Source organism: Calypte anna, chromosome W, assembly GCF_003957555.1.
Source record: "Calypte anna isolate BGI_N300 chromosome W, bCalAnn1_v1.p, whole genome shotgun sequence".
NCBI lineage: Eukaryota > Metazoa > Chordata > Aves > Apodiformes > Trochilidae > Calypte > Calypte anna.
This window is the reverse complement of record NC_044276.1, coordinates 1-14287: the sequence shown is the minus strand read 5'-3', so window position 1 is coordinate 14287 and position 14287 is coordinate 1.

Sequence of the window (14287 nt, the reverse complement as noted above, 5' to 3'; positions counted from 1 at the left end):
GTTGCTTCACCAGTCTGAGCAGAGGCCCAAACGGCCATAGAAAAAGTATCTATAACAACATGCACATATTTTAAGCGTCCAAACTGTTGTACATGAGTGACATCCATTTGCCACAGTTCCAGGGATTTTAAACCTTTAGGATTAACTCCCATTCCAATACCAAGATCAACCTTTTGGCAATCAGGACAAGATTTCACAATTCCCTGGGCATCCCCCAGAAGTAAATGAAATTGCTTTGCTAGCACTTTAGCAGTTTGATGGAAAAATGCATGAGATTGTCGAGCTTGTGAAAAAACATCAACAGAAGGACCAGTCCACGCTGGTGCAACTAAATAGTCAGCTCCGTTATTACCGATAGCCAAACCTCGGTCACTAAAATGACTCCGGATATGAGTGATAAAATAAGGATGTTCTCTTTCTGCTAAGAGTCTTAATAACTTCTGCAACAAGAAATACAAATGCTTATTTGAAATTTCCTTCAAAACGGCATGATACATTCTTAAAACAATACCTACTACATAAAGTGAATCAGAAACTATATTTACAGCAGTATTATTCCACTTTTCAAAAACCCAAATAACTGCGGTAAGTTCAAGGGTTTGCAAAGAGTCAAATGACTTCCCTTGAATTAAATGTTCTTGCCATTGCCCAGGCGTCTCCTCCCAGGTGACAACAGCTTTATGGGATTTTCGTCCAGCATCTGTAAAGACCGTTAAGCCGTCCACTGGACTGTCAGACAAAAAACTACATGACTCCCACTGCATGTTAGATAAAAGTGGTAACAAGCGATATGAGGGGTAAGAATTCGTTATTTCTCCACCAAACTGTGCCAAGGCTATTTGCAAGTCTGTGGAAGTTCGCAACAGCCAAACCAAATAGTCTTGCATAAAGGGCAAGATGATCTGTCCTGGATCCGCTCCAGCGATGTCTTGACATCGCGCTCTGCCCTTTATAACAATTTGAGATAAAACTGCAACCCTTGTCGTAATTGTTTTGCGTAAACGGATTGACAAAAAGATCCACTCTAAGATTCGTAAAGCTTGTATTTTCTTAGCATCCCATTGAACTAATAGCCCAAAAGGATGAATTCGATCTTGACCTGAATTTATTACCATTAACGTTATCGGCAACTCGGCTACAAAGCGAGATGCGTGACACGTTAAAATTTTCTCTTGAATAACAGTCAAGGCCTTTTGGTGTATGGGCTGTAACTCTCTTTTATCAGTCACATTAGACGTGGTACCCAAAAGATCAATTAAAGGCTGTAAATCATCATTAGTAATCCCACAAAGTGACCTTGCCCATTGGATGTCACCCACAAGCTTCTGTACATCACTTAAAGTATGAATTTCTGTTTTAAAAGCAACCTTCTGTGGCCGTACTGCACTCCCTGTGATTGTCCACCCCAGATATTTCCAAGGCTCATGCTTCTGTACCTTTTCTGGAGCAATTTTTAAACCACGTTGTTCTACAATCTGTGTTACATGCGCTAAAACATCATCGTGATTGAGTGTCCTCCCTGCAATTAAAATGTCATCCATATAGTGATAGATAATCAACTCAGGAAATTGCGATCTTAAGGGCTGTAGGGCCCAAGCAACATAATTTTGACACATTGTTGGGGAGTTCTTCATTCCTTGCGGTAATACGACCCAGTGATATCTTTGTGCTGGCTCAGCCTTATTAACAGAAGGAACTGAAAAAGCAAAACGTTCAGCATCATCTGGATGTAAAGGAATTGTAAAGAAACAATCTTTTAAATCTATTACCAATAGATCCCAATTTTCTGGTAACATTACTGAGGACGGTAGTCCAGGCTGTAACGCTCCCATATCTTCCATGACCGCATTGATAGCACGCAAGTCATGCAGTAAACGCCACTGTCCAGATTTTTTAGGAATTGTAAATATAGGCGTATTCCATGGTGAGGTAGATGGCATAATATGTCCAGCCAGAAGTTGTTCTTGTACCAATTCCTTCACATGCTGCAGCCGTTCATTAGTTAGCGGCCACTGATCTATCCAGACAGGATTGTCGGTAGACCACTTAATTTTTAGGATAGGCTGCTCCTCAGTGACCGCTACTAAAAAGGCTGTGTTACGAGCCTAGCATTCAGCTGACTGAGTACATCTCTCCCTATTAGCATAATAGGTGCACACATAACATACGGTCTAACTGACACTTGAGACCCGTCAGTAAATTGCAAAGCAACTGGATCTTTACTAATCCTGGTCTCCTGCGTTCCTCCTACCCCCATAATACTTGCGGGGGACGGTACTGTGGGCCATGTTAACGGCCAGTGCTGCTGAGAAATTATTGTGACATCTGCTCCCGTATCAATCATCATTGTCAATGTAATAGTCTCATTCCATTTAGATCTGAGCAATACTTCTACCTCAGGTTTCCCTTTCATTATATCCATTGCAAAATAAACCTCCGGCATTCCAGTGGAGCCAAAACCTCCACTTCCTCTATCCCTGTCACCTTTACACGGCACCTGTGACACAAATGGTACTAGTTGTGCGATCCTGCTGTCTTTTGGAATGGATACCGGTGGAGTAATAGTATAAACCATAATTTTTACTAACCCAGTAGAATCAGCATCAATCACGCCAGGAACTACAAAAATACCTTGCCTAGAAGTAGATGATCGTCCTAAAAGCAAAGCACACAAATTATGTCCTAAGGGTCCCTGAATATTCGAGTCCACTAAATGCACGTCAGTGTTTAACAATGTTACATCTACTGCGGTTTCCACGTCAACTCCGGCACTCCCGTGCGTGGCGGAGCTGGCAGTGTCAAGAGCTCCTGAGGTCCCTGAGGTCCCTGAGGTCCCTGAGCAGCGGACCAAGCTCCCCGAACTTGTGTCTTGGCGCGCGGGTAGTTCGCGCTCCGCAGACGGTTTCCCGAGTGTCGGCACTCAGATGTATTATGATTATCTCTATTGCAATTCGAGCACCATTTTCGTCTGGATCCTGCACCTCTGCACTGGGATCTAAGATGACCTGTTTTCCCACAATTAAAACATTTTTTATCATTCGGCAACCTGCCTTTGGGCGCTGTTGAAACCACATCTTTCAGCGCCGCAGCCATATAGGCAGCCTTTTCCGATTGCCGAGTGCGTTCTACGAGCTCAATCATATCTGCAACCTCAGCCGATCGAGGCAATGGTCCTAAAATTTGCCTTGTTTTATCATTCGCATTATCAAAAGCCAAAACCCTAAACATACGCTGTTTGGAATCATCATCTAAATCAGGGTGGTTTTGGATCGCTCTGAACAGTTTATCAACAAAATCAGAAAAAGACTCATTTAAACCCTGTCTAATATGAGCGAAGGCATGCGGTCGGCCAGGTTCCTGGATTGATGTCAGCGCCTGTAAAGCAAGCTTTTGAGTTAATTGCAACACCTGTGGCGCAAACTGAATTTGCAAATTGTTATCGGCAAAAGGACCTTGACCCATTAGCATTTGCACCTGAATACCATATAATGGGTCGTCTCGTTGTCGCGGCTGAGATGCTTCAATACTGCATAATCTCTGCCATTCCCTAGAAAACAATAGTAATTGAGAGGGAGAAAGCAAAATATCAGTTAACTGAGATATATCTTGCGGTGTTAACAAATCACTCGTAAAGATATATTTCAACATTTGTTGGACCATAGAAGACTTAAGGCCATGTTGACTTATTGCTGCTTTAGCCTTTTCTAGTATTTTCCAATCAAAAGGCTCCCATTTTCGTGTCCCATCCGCTTGTATCGTCACGGGGAACGCCGCTAAGTTAGGTACAAACTGTCCCTCCAGTATTGCATCGCGTACGACCCCTCTCCACCTTTGTCCAGGTCCGGATTCTCCTGGAAGCTCAGGAACCGGATTCCGCAAATTAGATGGAATAATTGCTCCCGCATACGGAGGAGTCTGTGAAGAGTTAAGCGGTACCAGGGCCGAAGACTCTGAACTCAAGCGCTCTCCTGCCGGTTTAGCTGTAAGATCCCCCAGTTTTTGAATAAGACTGTTTAGCAACTTTTCAACAGATCCTTCTCGTTCTGCGCTGATAAGAGAATTGTCTGACAATGGTGGACACTCTGTGCTCTGTAAGGCTTCCGATCGGTTAGCACACTGGGCTTCAGATAAAGTACCAGACTCATTATTTAAAAAAAATTGTCTTAGCTCATCCTCACTCGGAGGAGGCGGCAAACCGAGTTCATTAGATGCACTTTCTCCTGCACCCGCACATTCCAGCTGTCCGCGCGATGTTGTGGTGCCGAAAGTTCCCCGTAAGGGCGGCGGCGGGCTACTGGCAAAAGGATTCAGTGGAAGCGCCTGCGGCATTTCGCTAGCAGGAGCCGCAGCGGCTGAGCAACCAGTCCTAACACTTCCACTATTCTCCTCGGGAATCGGTGCAGCGAAAACAGAGGCGGCTGCCGCTCTTTCACTTTCCATCTCTTCTAAAGTTACTTTAATCAACTTCCAAAGTAACGCTAAGCGTCCCGCCTCCTTATCTCCTTCGCTAATTTTTTTCCACAGGGCAATACCTATGGCTTCCCAAGTAGGTAACTCAAAAACGGTACCCATCGAGGGGATCAAGTCTCTATCCCGTGCCCATTTCAGCAATTCTCGTAAGATTTTGCTATCATATGATAAACCTCTCTTAGAGAGAATATATTGGAGGAGCTTAACTACTGCCTCTTCTTCTTTAGAGAGTGTAGACCCCATCTCCTCCCCAGCCGCTCACCTGATCAGGGCAAGATTCTTCAATTCCGAGCTCGTTTATTCCGTAGCCGGGCACCAGCTACATAGATTGCCGGGGCAGCAATCTCCTTTCGACTGGCCTCTCCGCCCTCTTATTCCAGCTGTCTTTATCGCTCCTGGAAGCAACAGCATAAGAGTCTCTGGTCCGGGCCGTCCTTAGACCCTGGTCCGGGCCACCCTTAGTCCCTGTTCGGGCGCCATTTGTGGGAAAGCAATCTGCGGAGGCTTAAGGATTCCATGTACGCATCAATATGATTGCAGGAAAATCGTTTATTAGCAACTTGCACTCACTTTATATAGAGGAGCCTTGTTTACATCATCTTATCATGCAGGTGGCCTTATACTCCAACAACACATACCATTCTCACGGAACCTTCTTCCCACATAACTATTTTCCTCCTCTGTTGCCGATTAAGTTATCTCTTTCCCAGTAGCTCATTCTCAGAAAGCCTCTAACTAGGCCTCAATAACCATTAACCCAATGTAGCCTAAATTGAAGTAAGTCAGGATTGCTCACAACCTGTATATTTCTGAACTGTTTCCCCAACAAAGGTACTTGTAACTGAAGCAATTAAGCTTTTACTTGTTCTGTTGCAATGGAATGGCACTTACTAGATGAAGTTACAAGAAATGCACTTTAGCAACATAAAACTCCAAACATAATCAGAGATTGTACAGTACCCAAATCACACAGATAAAAAAAAAATAAAATAAAGAACAGAACACTGAATTAAATAAAAGCAGCTCGATAACCAAAGTTCTGCTGACAAAGTCAAGCTGGTTTTATTACATTGTTAAGCATCTAAAACCATAGAAGTGTGATTTTCAGATGATTGTGAATGATTGTCCATCAATCATGTTTGAGTTGCAAAGGATCTCCTGAGTTCTGATGGAGAATAACATTTTTGAAGGGTGCGACTCAAGGTAAGCAAGAGCACCAACACTTCCCAAGCAGGGTGCAAGAAGATGTACAATTATAGTAATCAGAGAAACTGAACTTTGACCTCTGTAAATTATATCATTGAGCTTCCCATTGAAAGCAGAGCCCTCGATTAAGTTACTCATGGTCCTGTCAAGCTGTATGTTGAATGTTTACACCAAGAGGGATTCCACCACTTTTCTAGGCAATTATTTTTTAAAAATCCAGAGTTTTCCATTTAGTACCTTGGGCCTGCTGCCTCTTGTCCTGCCACCATACATTTTTGTGAAGATAGTTCCTCCATCTTCTCTACAACCGATTTTTAGATGCTGGAAGATTGGGATTAACCCGCTTGAGCTCTGTCTTCCACAGGCTAAATAAACCAATTTCTACAGCTTTTACTCAGTCAAGTTCTCCAACCCTCCAACCACTGTGGTCCTCTCCTAGAACCTCTCTCCTCCACTCAGCAGATCAAAGCTGTGTACTCCAGGTGTGGCATTAGAATCACCAGGTAAAGTGAATTACATCTCTTGATCTGCTGGCTGCTCTTCATACAGCCTAGAATGTCGATGTTCTTTCTGGCTATCACAACACAGTGCTGACCTGTGCTCAGCTTGTGCTCCAACATTACTCTCACCTCTATTTCTTCTTAGCAGAGCTGCTCCCCAGTCACAGTTACCCCCAAGCCTGTGCTGCCACTGGGGATTATTTCATTCCAGGTGCAGAAATTCACACATCTTTGCAAAACCTCAGACAATTCTTTCTGGGCATATCTCCAAACCTAGCAAGATTTCTCTGTGTAATGGCTCTTCAGTCCAGCATACCTACCTTTCCTCACAGTTTGGCATCACCTGGAAGCCTGGCGAGTTTCAATTCAATCCTCTCATCCATATCCCTTATGAATACAAGGAATACACAAAATCCAGTATCGACCCCAAAGGAACTCCACCCATTATCAGCTACCAGTTAGCTTTTGAGACACTGCCACCCTTGGGGTTCATCCCTTTAGCTTGCCTTCTATCTTTCCAATGAGGACAGAGCAATTCTGAAATTATGCCTGGGAAGTACCTCTGCACCTACCAATGCATTCCACCAGTAACCAGGGCTTTTCTACACCCAGTTCATGAACATGAACCTCCACTCTCCCTTCTTATATTAGCAGTGCTTTGTTACTTCTTTCATCTCACTGCTTCTTGGCATGGACACTAGGCTACTGACCTTGCCCACGAGGAGGCAAACAAAGCGCTAGTTTTTTCCATCCTGTGAAACTTGGACCTTCCCACATCTTTCAGAATTGCACGAGGATCCTCCACATACTTCCAGTTCCTAATAACATACCTTTTTTTCAGGCTCTCATCAGACTCTTGGAGCTCTAGCTCAACTTTGTACTTCATAATTACATCACTAGACACCTGAGAAACATTTATTTATATTTATGTCTGGGAATCAGTCCCTCCTTCCATGTCCTAAGCACTGCTGCTTTGGTTTCTGCCTGTCACCACTAGGTCACTGTTTTAAAAGGGCTGGTTCTTTGTCATGCCTGCTTCTTTTTCCACTTAAGGGATTTGATCACTTTTGAGCTTCAGCAAAGATATCTGAAAATACTCTAGCACTCCTGACCCCTTCTGCCCTCCACAGGATACCTCTTAGCAGCACCCTGGGCAAGTGGAAATCAGCTTTTTTAAGTTCAGCATAATTTTTCCACTTGTCTTCCTCATGTTCTTCAGGAAGAACTGAAGTTCTACAGTCTGCCAAGGCACTGCTCTTTCCCAGATGGCTAGTGAAACACTGCACTGCTTTCCCAACACAAACCAGGGAAACCAGGGTAAGCTGAAGTCCTCTATAGGAATCACAGCCTGCAAGTCTGATGTGCCTTTCATTTGTATGAAAAAGGCTTCATATACCCTCCCAGCTACAGAGGGAGAGGTGTATAGCAGATACCTACCAGGAGGTCCCCCTGGACGCTAAACCCTCTCATATTGATGCAAAGGCATGAAACAGATCAGTCCTCTCATACAAAGCTAGGTCATGTGCACTGAAATTACTCCTTTAATAACCCTGTGACTCCTCCTCTTCTGCCATTTACTGAATAGCTATTAACTGCTCATGACAGCACTCCAGTCATGTCAACTACCTCACCTAATCCTATACATTCTATTACGAAGAACTCGGCACAGGCAGTTCCAGTTATTTGCATTTCCAAAACCAGGAATGTTTTCCATAAGTAAAACAAAAAATAGCATAATTTTTGTGAAATAATTAAGCATTATACAAATTAAATGTTCCATGGTGATCAAGACTGAATGTTTCATCCTGAGAGTTAATATTCCAAGATACAATCCTTCACATGTTAAGAAACCATGGCACTGTGAGAATTCCCTGGTCATTTTTAATGTCTCAGTAACCACATCTTCCAAAACAGTGCATCTCTTAAGTGAAGAACTAATTTCTGTAAATTAACAGGCCACACAAAAGACCCTACAAATACCAGAACTGTCAATGAGAGGTAAAGGGGAAAAAATGGGTAGCTGAACAAAACTCATCATGTAAGCAGACGCAGCCCCTCTAAGTCCTTTTAAAAACACACATATATAAGTTTTAATTAAAAGACTATTTCTTTTTATATACTTACTGTCCTTTCTTCTCATATTCTTGATTAACAAAAGGTACCTTCTGAAAAATCTGCAGAAGCTTACGGTAGACAACTCTATGCCTTGCCTTTGCCATGTACATGTCCTTCGGTACCAACTGTAAAGCTTCTGCAAAAGGTATGTCCTTGCCTAAATGAAAGTAAATGCATAGATTACAATTCACTTCTAGCAAACAGAAAATATGATCTAAAAGAATCACAAATCAAGCTGTCTGGACTTAAACAAGAGCGTGCAGTGCATGGTCTGTTTTGCCAGTTCTTTCTGTTGTGAATATCTTCATTCCTTCACCCTCATTCCCTTACCCTGTTCTTCTGGTCACCAATACATCACAAGATGGCTTGAGCAGACAGTACTGGTCTCACTTTGTGAGGAAAAGTATAGCACAGGGGCTCAGTACTTTTGGACCAAACCATTGCTTATGTGGCTAAGTGTACAGCATTACACAAAGATGAATCTCAGAGCGAGACCCATGGATAGCAAGAGAAAGCAAAACAATTTGCATTGCTCTATCAGCCAGAGATCTCTGCAGCTAAAGAGAACCCTGTGAAAGATTTTGAACTGAGCAGCCAATTGACAACTAAAGTTCTTGGGTGCTGAGGGAGCTAGCGGAGGTCATTGCTAGGCCACTCTCCATCATCTTCAGTAAGTCATGGGTAACAGGAGAGGTGCCTGAGGACTGGAGAATAGCAAATGTCACTCCAGTCTACAAGAAAGGCAAGAAGGAGGACCCGGGTAACTATAGACCGGTCAGCCTCACCTCCATCCCTGGAAAGGTGATGGAACAACTTGTTCTTGTCACTATCTCCAGGCATATCAAGGACATGGGGGTCATCAAGAGCAGTCAGCATGGTTTTATCAAGGGTAAATCATGTTTGACTAACCTCATAGCCTTCTATGAGGAAATTACTAGGTGGATAGATGATGGAAGAGCGGTAGATGTGGTTTATCTTGATTTCAGTAAAGCATTTGACACCGTCTCTCACAGCATCCTTGTAGATAAGTTGATCAAGTATGGGTTTGGTGATCAGGTAGTGTAGCGGGAGGAGCCATTCTTGCTCCTGAAGCTCGACGAGCTGCTGGTCTCTTCCAGGACTCCAGCCACCACACAGCACTTCCAGGGTAGAAGTGTAGCGGGAAGAACCTTTCTTGCTCCAGAGGCTTGACGAGCTGCTGGCCTCTCCATGCCTTGCACCAGAGTGAGCTGAGGTCCCTTCTGTGGGTGTGTGTCCCACCTTTATTGGCCCCCTGGTCTTGCTCATGCCCAATAGGGGCCTGTCCTAATCAGGCACAGGTGGACTCACACCCACTCTTTGGCAACTCAAGGCACCTGGTTGACAATCTCTCTCTACAAGGTAGTGAGGTGGATCAGGAACTGGTTGAAAGGAAGGAGTCAGAGAGTTGTAGTCAATGGGGCAGAATCTGGTTGGAGGTGTGTGACTAGTGGAGTCCCTCAGGGGTCGGTACTGGGACCGGTGTTGTTCAATATCTTCATCAACGACTTGGATGAGGGTATAGAATGTACCCTCAGCAAGTTTGCTGATGACACTAAGCTGGGAGGAGTGGCTGACACACCAGAAGGCTGTGCTGCCATTCAGAGAGACTTAGACAGGCTGGAGAGTTGGGCAGGGAGAAACATGATGAAATTCAACAAGGGGAAGCGTAGAGTTTTGCATTTGGGGAAGAACAACACGATGGCCCAGTATAGGTTGGGGGCTGACCTGCTGGAGAGCAGTGTAGGTGAAAGAGACCTGGGGGTCCTGGTTGACAAGAAGATAACCATGAGCCAGCAATGTGCCCTTGTGGCCAAGAAGGCCAATGGCATCCTGGGGTGCATTAGAAAGGGTGTGGTTAGTAGGTCAAGAGAGGTTCTCCTCCCCCTCTATTCTGCATTGGTGAGGCCGCACCTGGAGTATTGTGTCCAGTTCTGGGCCCCTCAGTTCAAGAAGGACAGGGAAGTGCTTGAAAGAGTCCAGCACAGAGCTACTAAGATGATTAAGGGAGTGGAACATCTCCCTTATGAGGAAAGGCTGAGGGAGCTGGGTCTCTTTAGTTTGGAGAAAAGGAGACTGAGGGGTGACCTCATCAATGTTTTCAAATATGTAAGGGGTGAGTGTCAAGGAGATGGAGTTAGGCTCTTCTCAGTGGTGACCAGTGATAGGACAAGGGGTAATGGGTGTAAATTGGAGCATAGGAGGTTCAAATTGAATATCCGGAAAAATTTTTTTACTGTAAGGGTGACAGAGCCCTGGAACAAGCTGTCCAGGGGGGTCGTGGAGTCTCCTTCACTGGAGACATTCAAAACCCGCCTGGACACGTTCCTATGCGAGGTACTTGAGGTGGCCCTGCTCTGGCAGGGGGGGTTGGACTAGATGATCTTTCGAGGTCCCTTCCAACCCCTAGGATTCTATGATTCTATGATTCTTGGCATAAAGACTTGGTAGATTCACTGTCAAACAATACAAATCAAGCACTCTTGTTGTACCATTGCAGCTTACCTCTGCAGTTCCTTTCTATGTCCTCAAGCATTACAGGTCTTGCAAAGAGATAGAGCAGGTGAATAATTTTAGGACCTCCAGGAGCCACAAGCAAATTATCCGTGATTGTTATATGGACGCCTTCTTTATACTAGAGAAGTGAAAGCAGTTTTAAATACAAAACAAATCAAAGATATACTAAGCCTTAGCAACAGCCAAGCATTCAGATGACGAGAACACTGCAGATTACTTGTTAGCAAGCCTTACACCTAGGTAAACTACTTTGGCACTATCTCTACTCTAGGAGATGTAGAGACACTCTTTGAATGCTCACTCCCACCCACTATGCCTAGCTCTGTACATGACAGACTGTTTAAAAAGTCTTGTTTTACTAAAAAGTAAAAGTGTTCCAGGTTCCATGGACCTGATTTCTAGAACCACCATTAAAAAAAGACAGCATGAGAAGATAATAATCAATGCTACCTGAAGCAATTAATTTTAGTTTGTCTCTTTTCCTTTGGAAATCTTGTTTTAAACTTTACTCCCTTTCCCCTGATACAAAGAAAGGCTAATGCTAAAAAAGTTGCCAGGCAGATGATTCAAGCATTTTTCAAAGTCAAGTACTCTCACACAGAGCTGAGGAACCATCTAGACTTCTGATGAATCAAATACTGTTACTCAAGAAAAAGCCACAGCAGTTTTAAGACACTGGGCTATGTCTCATCATCTAAACTCCACTATGCCACAAATTTTCCCTCAAACAAGACTAAGATAAACTATGTGAAAGAAGACAAATGGTAAAACTGAATTATTTGGTGAAACCCTTTAAAAGCTTTACATACTCCCTCAGAAAAAGAACAAAGTCACAGAAACCAGTAAAGCATCATTTTCCACTCACTGCTTCCTGAATCGAATATCTGTGATGCAGTGGCCTACACGAACACACTCTCTTCCCATTCAAGAAGCAATGGAGGGGCAAAAAGAAAAAAAAAGAAAAAAAAAAAAAGAAAAAAAATTTAAAATAAAGGGGTCAGAATGCAGACGGTTTTCATATCACTAGCCCTCCTCCAGCTATTCCTTTAACATGTAAGCTAAAACCACTCAGCAGTACACTGCTTCTTGCCACGCTGAAGCTCTCAGCACAATCCCAAACTGGGAAATGTAACACCTTTGCAGGTGTTACAAGTTCCAAGAAACTCGCCAAGCTACAGATAATCTCACAAGCTGCTCACCTGAAAGTTCCATGTGTGCGGGCCTTGTACAGGTTAGTAAATAAGAAGAGGACGACGTGGTGAAAAGCCTGCCTGTTCGGCCTATCAAACATATTCCTAACACACAAATAAACAGTTTCGTCAAAAGTAGTTCAGGGGCAGAATTAACACAGCATTTTAAATGGCCGCAAAAAACTGCTTTAAATTAAAGTGCTCGAAGTTCCAGACCGAGTGCTTCGTTTTCTGCAGAGTTAAAAACATGCAACCTCCAGACATTTAACTAACTTTCGGCAAGCGCGCTTTCTCCCAAAGCAGTTCTCAAACCAAGAGGTCCGGAGCCATGCGGTTCACTTTCTCCGTGCGACTGTGTAGGACGCATCCAGCGGAGAGCAAGAGATGTTACTATTTCTGGGTTTTATCTGAGGTAGAAGACACAGCTCGCTAGAGCGATTCGGGCGTTCCCTCTGTGTGAGGCACTGCCGTGAGTGCCAGACCCCTGGGCAGCCATGGCGAGACCCTCCCTCCCCCCACAGCCTGCGCTCAGTGCTGAAACCCAGGGCCCTGCTCGGGACGTGGCTGCCGCAAAAGGGCCGCCCGTCCATCTTCCTTCCCCTCGCCCCCCGGCTCTCCCTCTTAACTCACTGTCCCACTTCGACGTGGGGAGGGCGTTTGAAGCCCAGGGCCAGCAAGTAGAGCCACAGGTGGTCCTTATGCTAGCGGAGAGCCATTGTGCCTAGCAGCTCACGCAGCACAACGCCCAAGAAACCGGGTGGAGGGGGGGGGGGGCGCCGCCGCCGCCTCCTCCTCCTCCTCACGAATGGGGTCGACGGGGCCGCCGCTCCCAACCGCCACTGCTTCCCGCGCTCGGTCAAGGGAAGCCGGGATTGAGCGCCAGTCGGCGTGCTGCCTGGCGGGAGGTGTAGTCCTGGCCCCTGTGCGCCGCCAAGGAAGCCTCGCTTCTGCGTACCGAGGCTCAACGGCCGCCGGCGCCATGAATCCCGCAAAGGCCCGGGGGCGGGGGCGAAAGGCCCGGAGGGGCCGGACGGTCGCTGGAAACTCGCCCCGAGGAGGCCCCGAGGGAGCTTGAGCTTGTCCCAGCCGGCGTTGCGCTGAGGAGAGCCATCGGACTGGGCGACCACCAGAGGGCCCTTCCGATTTCAGCTGCTTGGTAACCGGGTGACGAAGTTTAACACGAAAACCAAGTAAAACCCACAGCGGCAGCAGGCATGGTCAGATTTTTATTCCAAGGCGTTTCAGTGACCGGATTTCAACGCTCTCGCCACAGCCAAGCGTTACATGAGGAGAGAGCAGAGGCCAGAAAGTGGTGTGCAGAGCCAAGGACACTGCTCAGTTCTGAGGAATATTTTGCCCTCCAGGAGAGAAGGAGTAAAAAGGTCACACCTGAAGCCTTCCTTTGGGGAGGAACGGACAAAGCAGATGGCATAACAAACATAATTATTACTGGATTTCACAGTTTTGGCCCAGCTGGTATCAACTAGGCTTCCTCTTGCTCAATATGGGACAGGGTGGAGAAAATCCACCTCAAGGTTTTTTACCTGAGACAAGGAGAAGGAAGTTTTCATTCCCCAATGATAGTAACAAGTTCAACTAGTGAGGAAGAAAACCAGGAATCTAATTTAATCTACAAGGAGAAAGAGAAAACATGGCCAGATCTTAACACCTTCCCCACCACCCCTCCCTTCTCCCTTCCCTCTGCACTCCAGCAGCAGAGGGAAGGGCTAGTGGGGGTTTAGGGTACGTTCCCCACACGCTGTATGTGCTGCTCTTTCCTCCTCAACCAGAGGGCTCCTCATGTTCTTCCCCTGCTCCAACACGGGGTTCCTCTCACAGGACAGTCCTTCAGGAACCCCTCTGACATGAGTCCCTCCCACAGGTGCAGTCCCTCAGGCACCGACTGCTCCAGCCTGGTCTACACACAGGGTCACGGCTGCTTCAGGAGCAGTCACCTCCTCTGGCACGGGGTCCTCCCTGGCTGCAGATCCACATCTGCCTCTCTCTGCAGTCCTGCACTGGCTGCTGCTTCATGTCTGCCCACCTGTGACTCTTCAGGGGCTACAGATCCACATCTACCTCTCTGTGGTCCTTGAACCCCTCCATGGGATGCAGGGGCACAGCTGCCACCTCACCACAGGGCTGCGGGGAAATCTGCTTGGGCACCTTCCCCCTCCTTCTTCACTGACCTTGGTGTCTTTTCTCTGGCCTTGCTCTCTCACCTCCTCCTCTCCTCCGCTCTGCAGATCTCTTTTTTTATGCTTTCTGCAT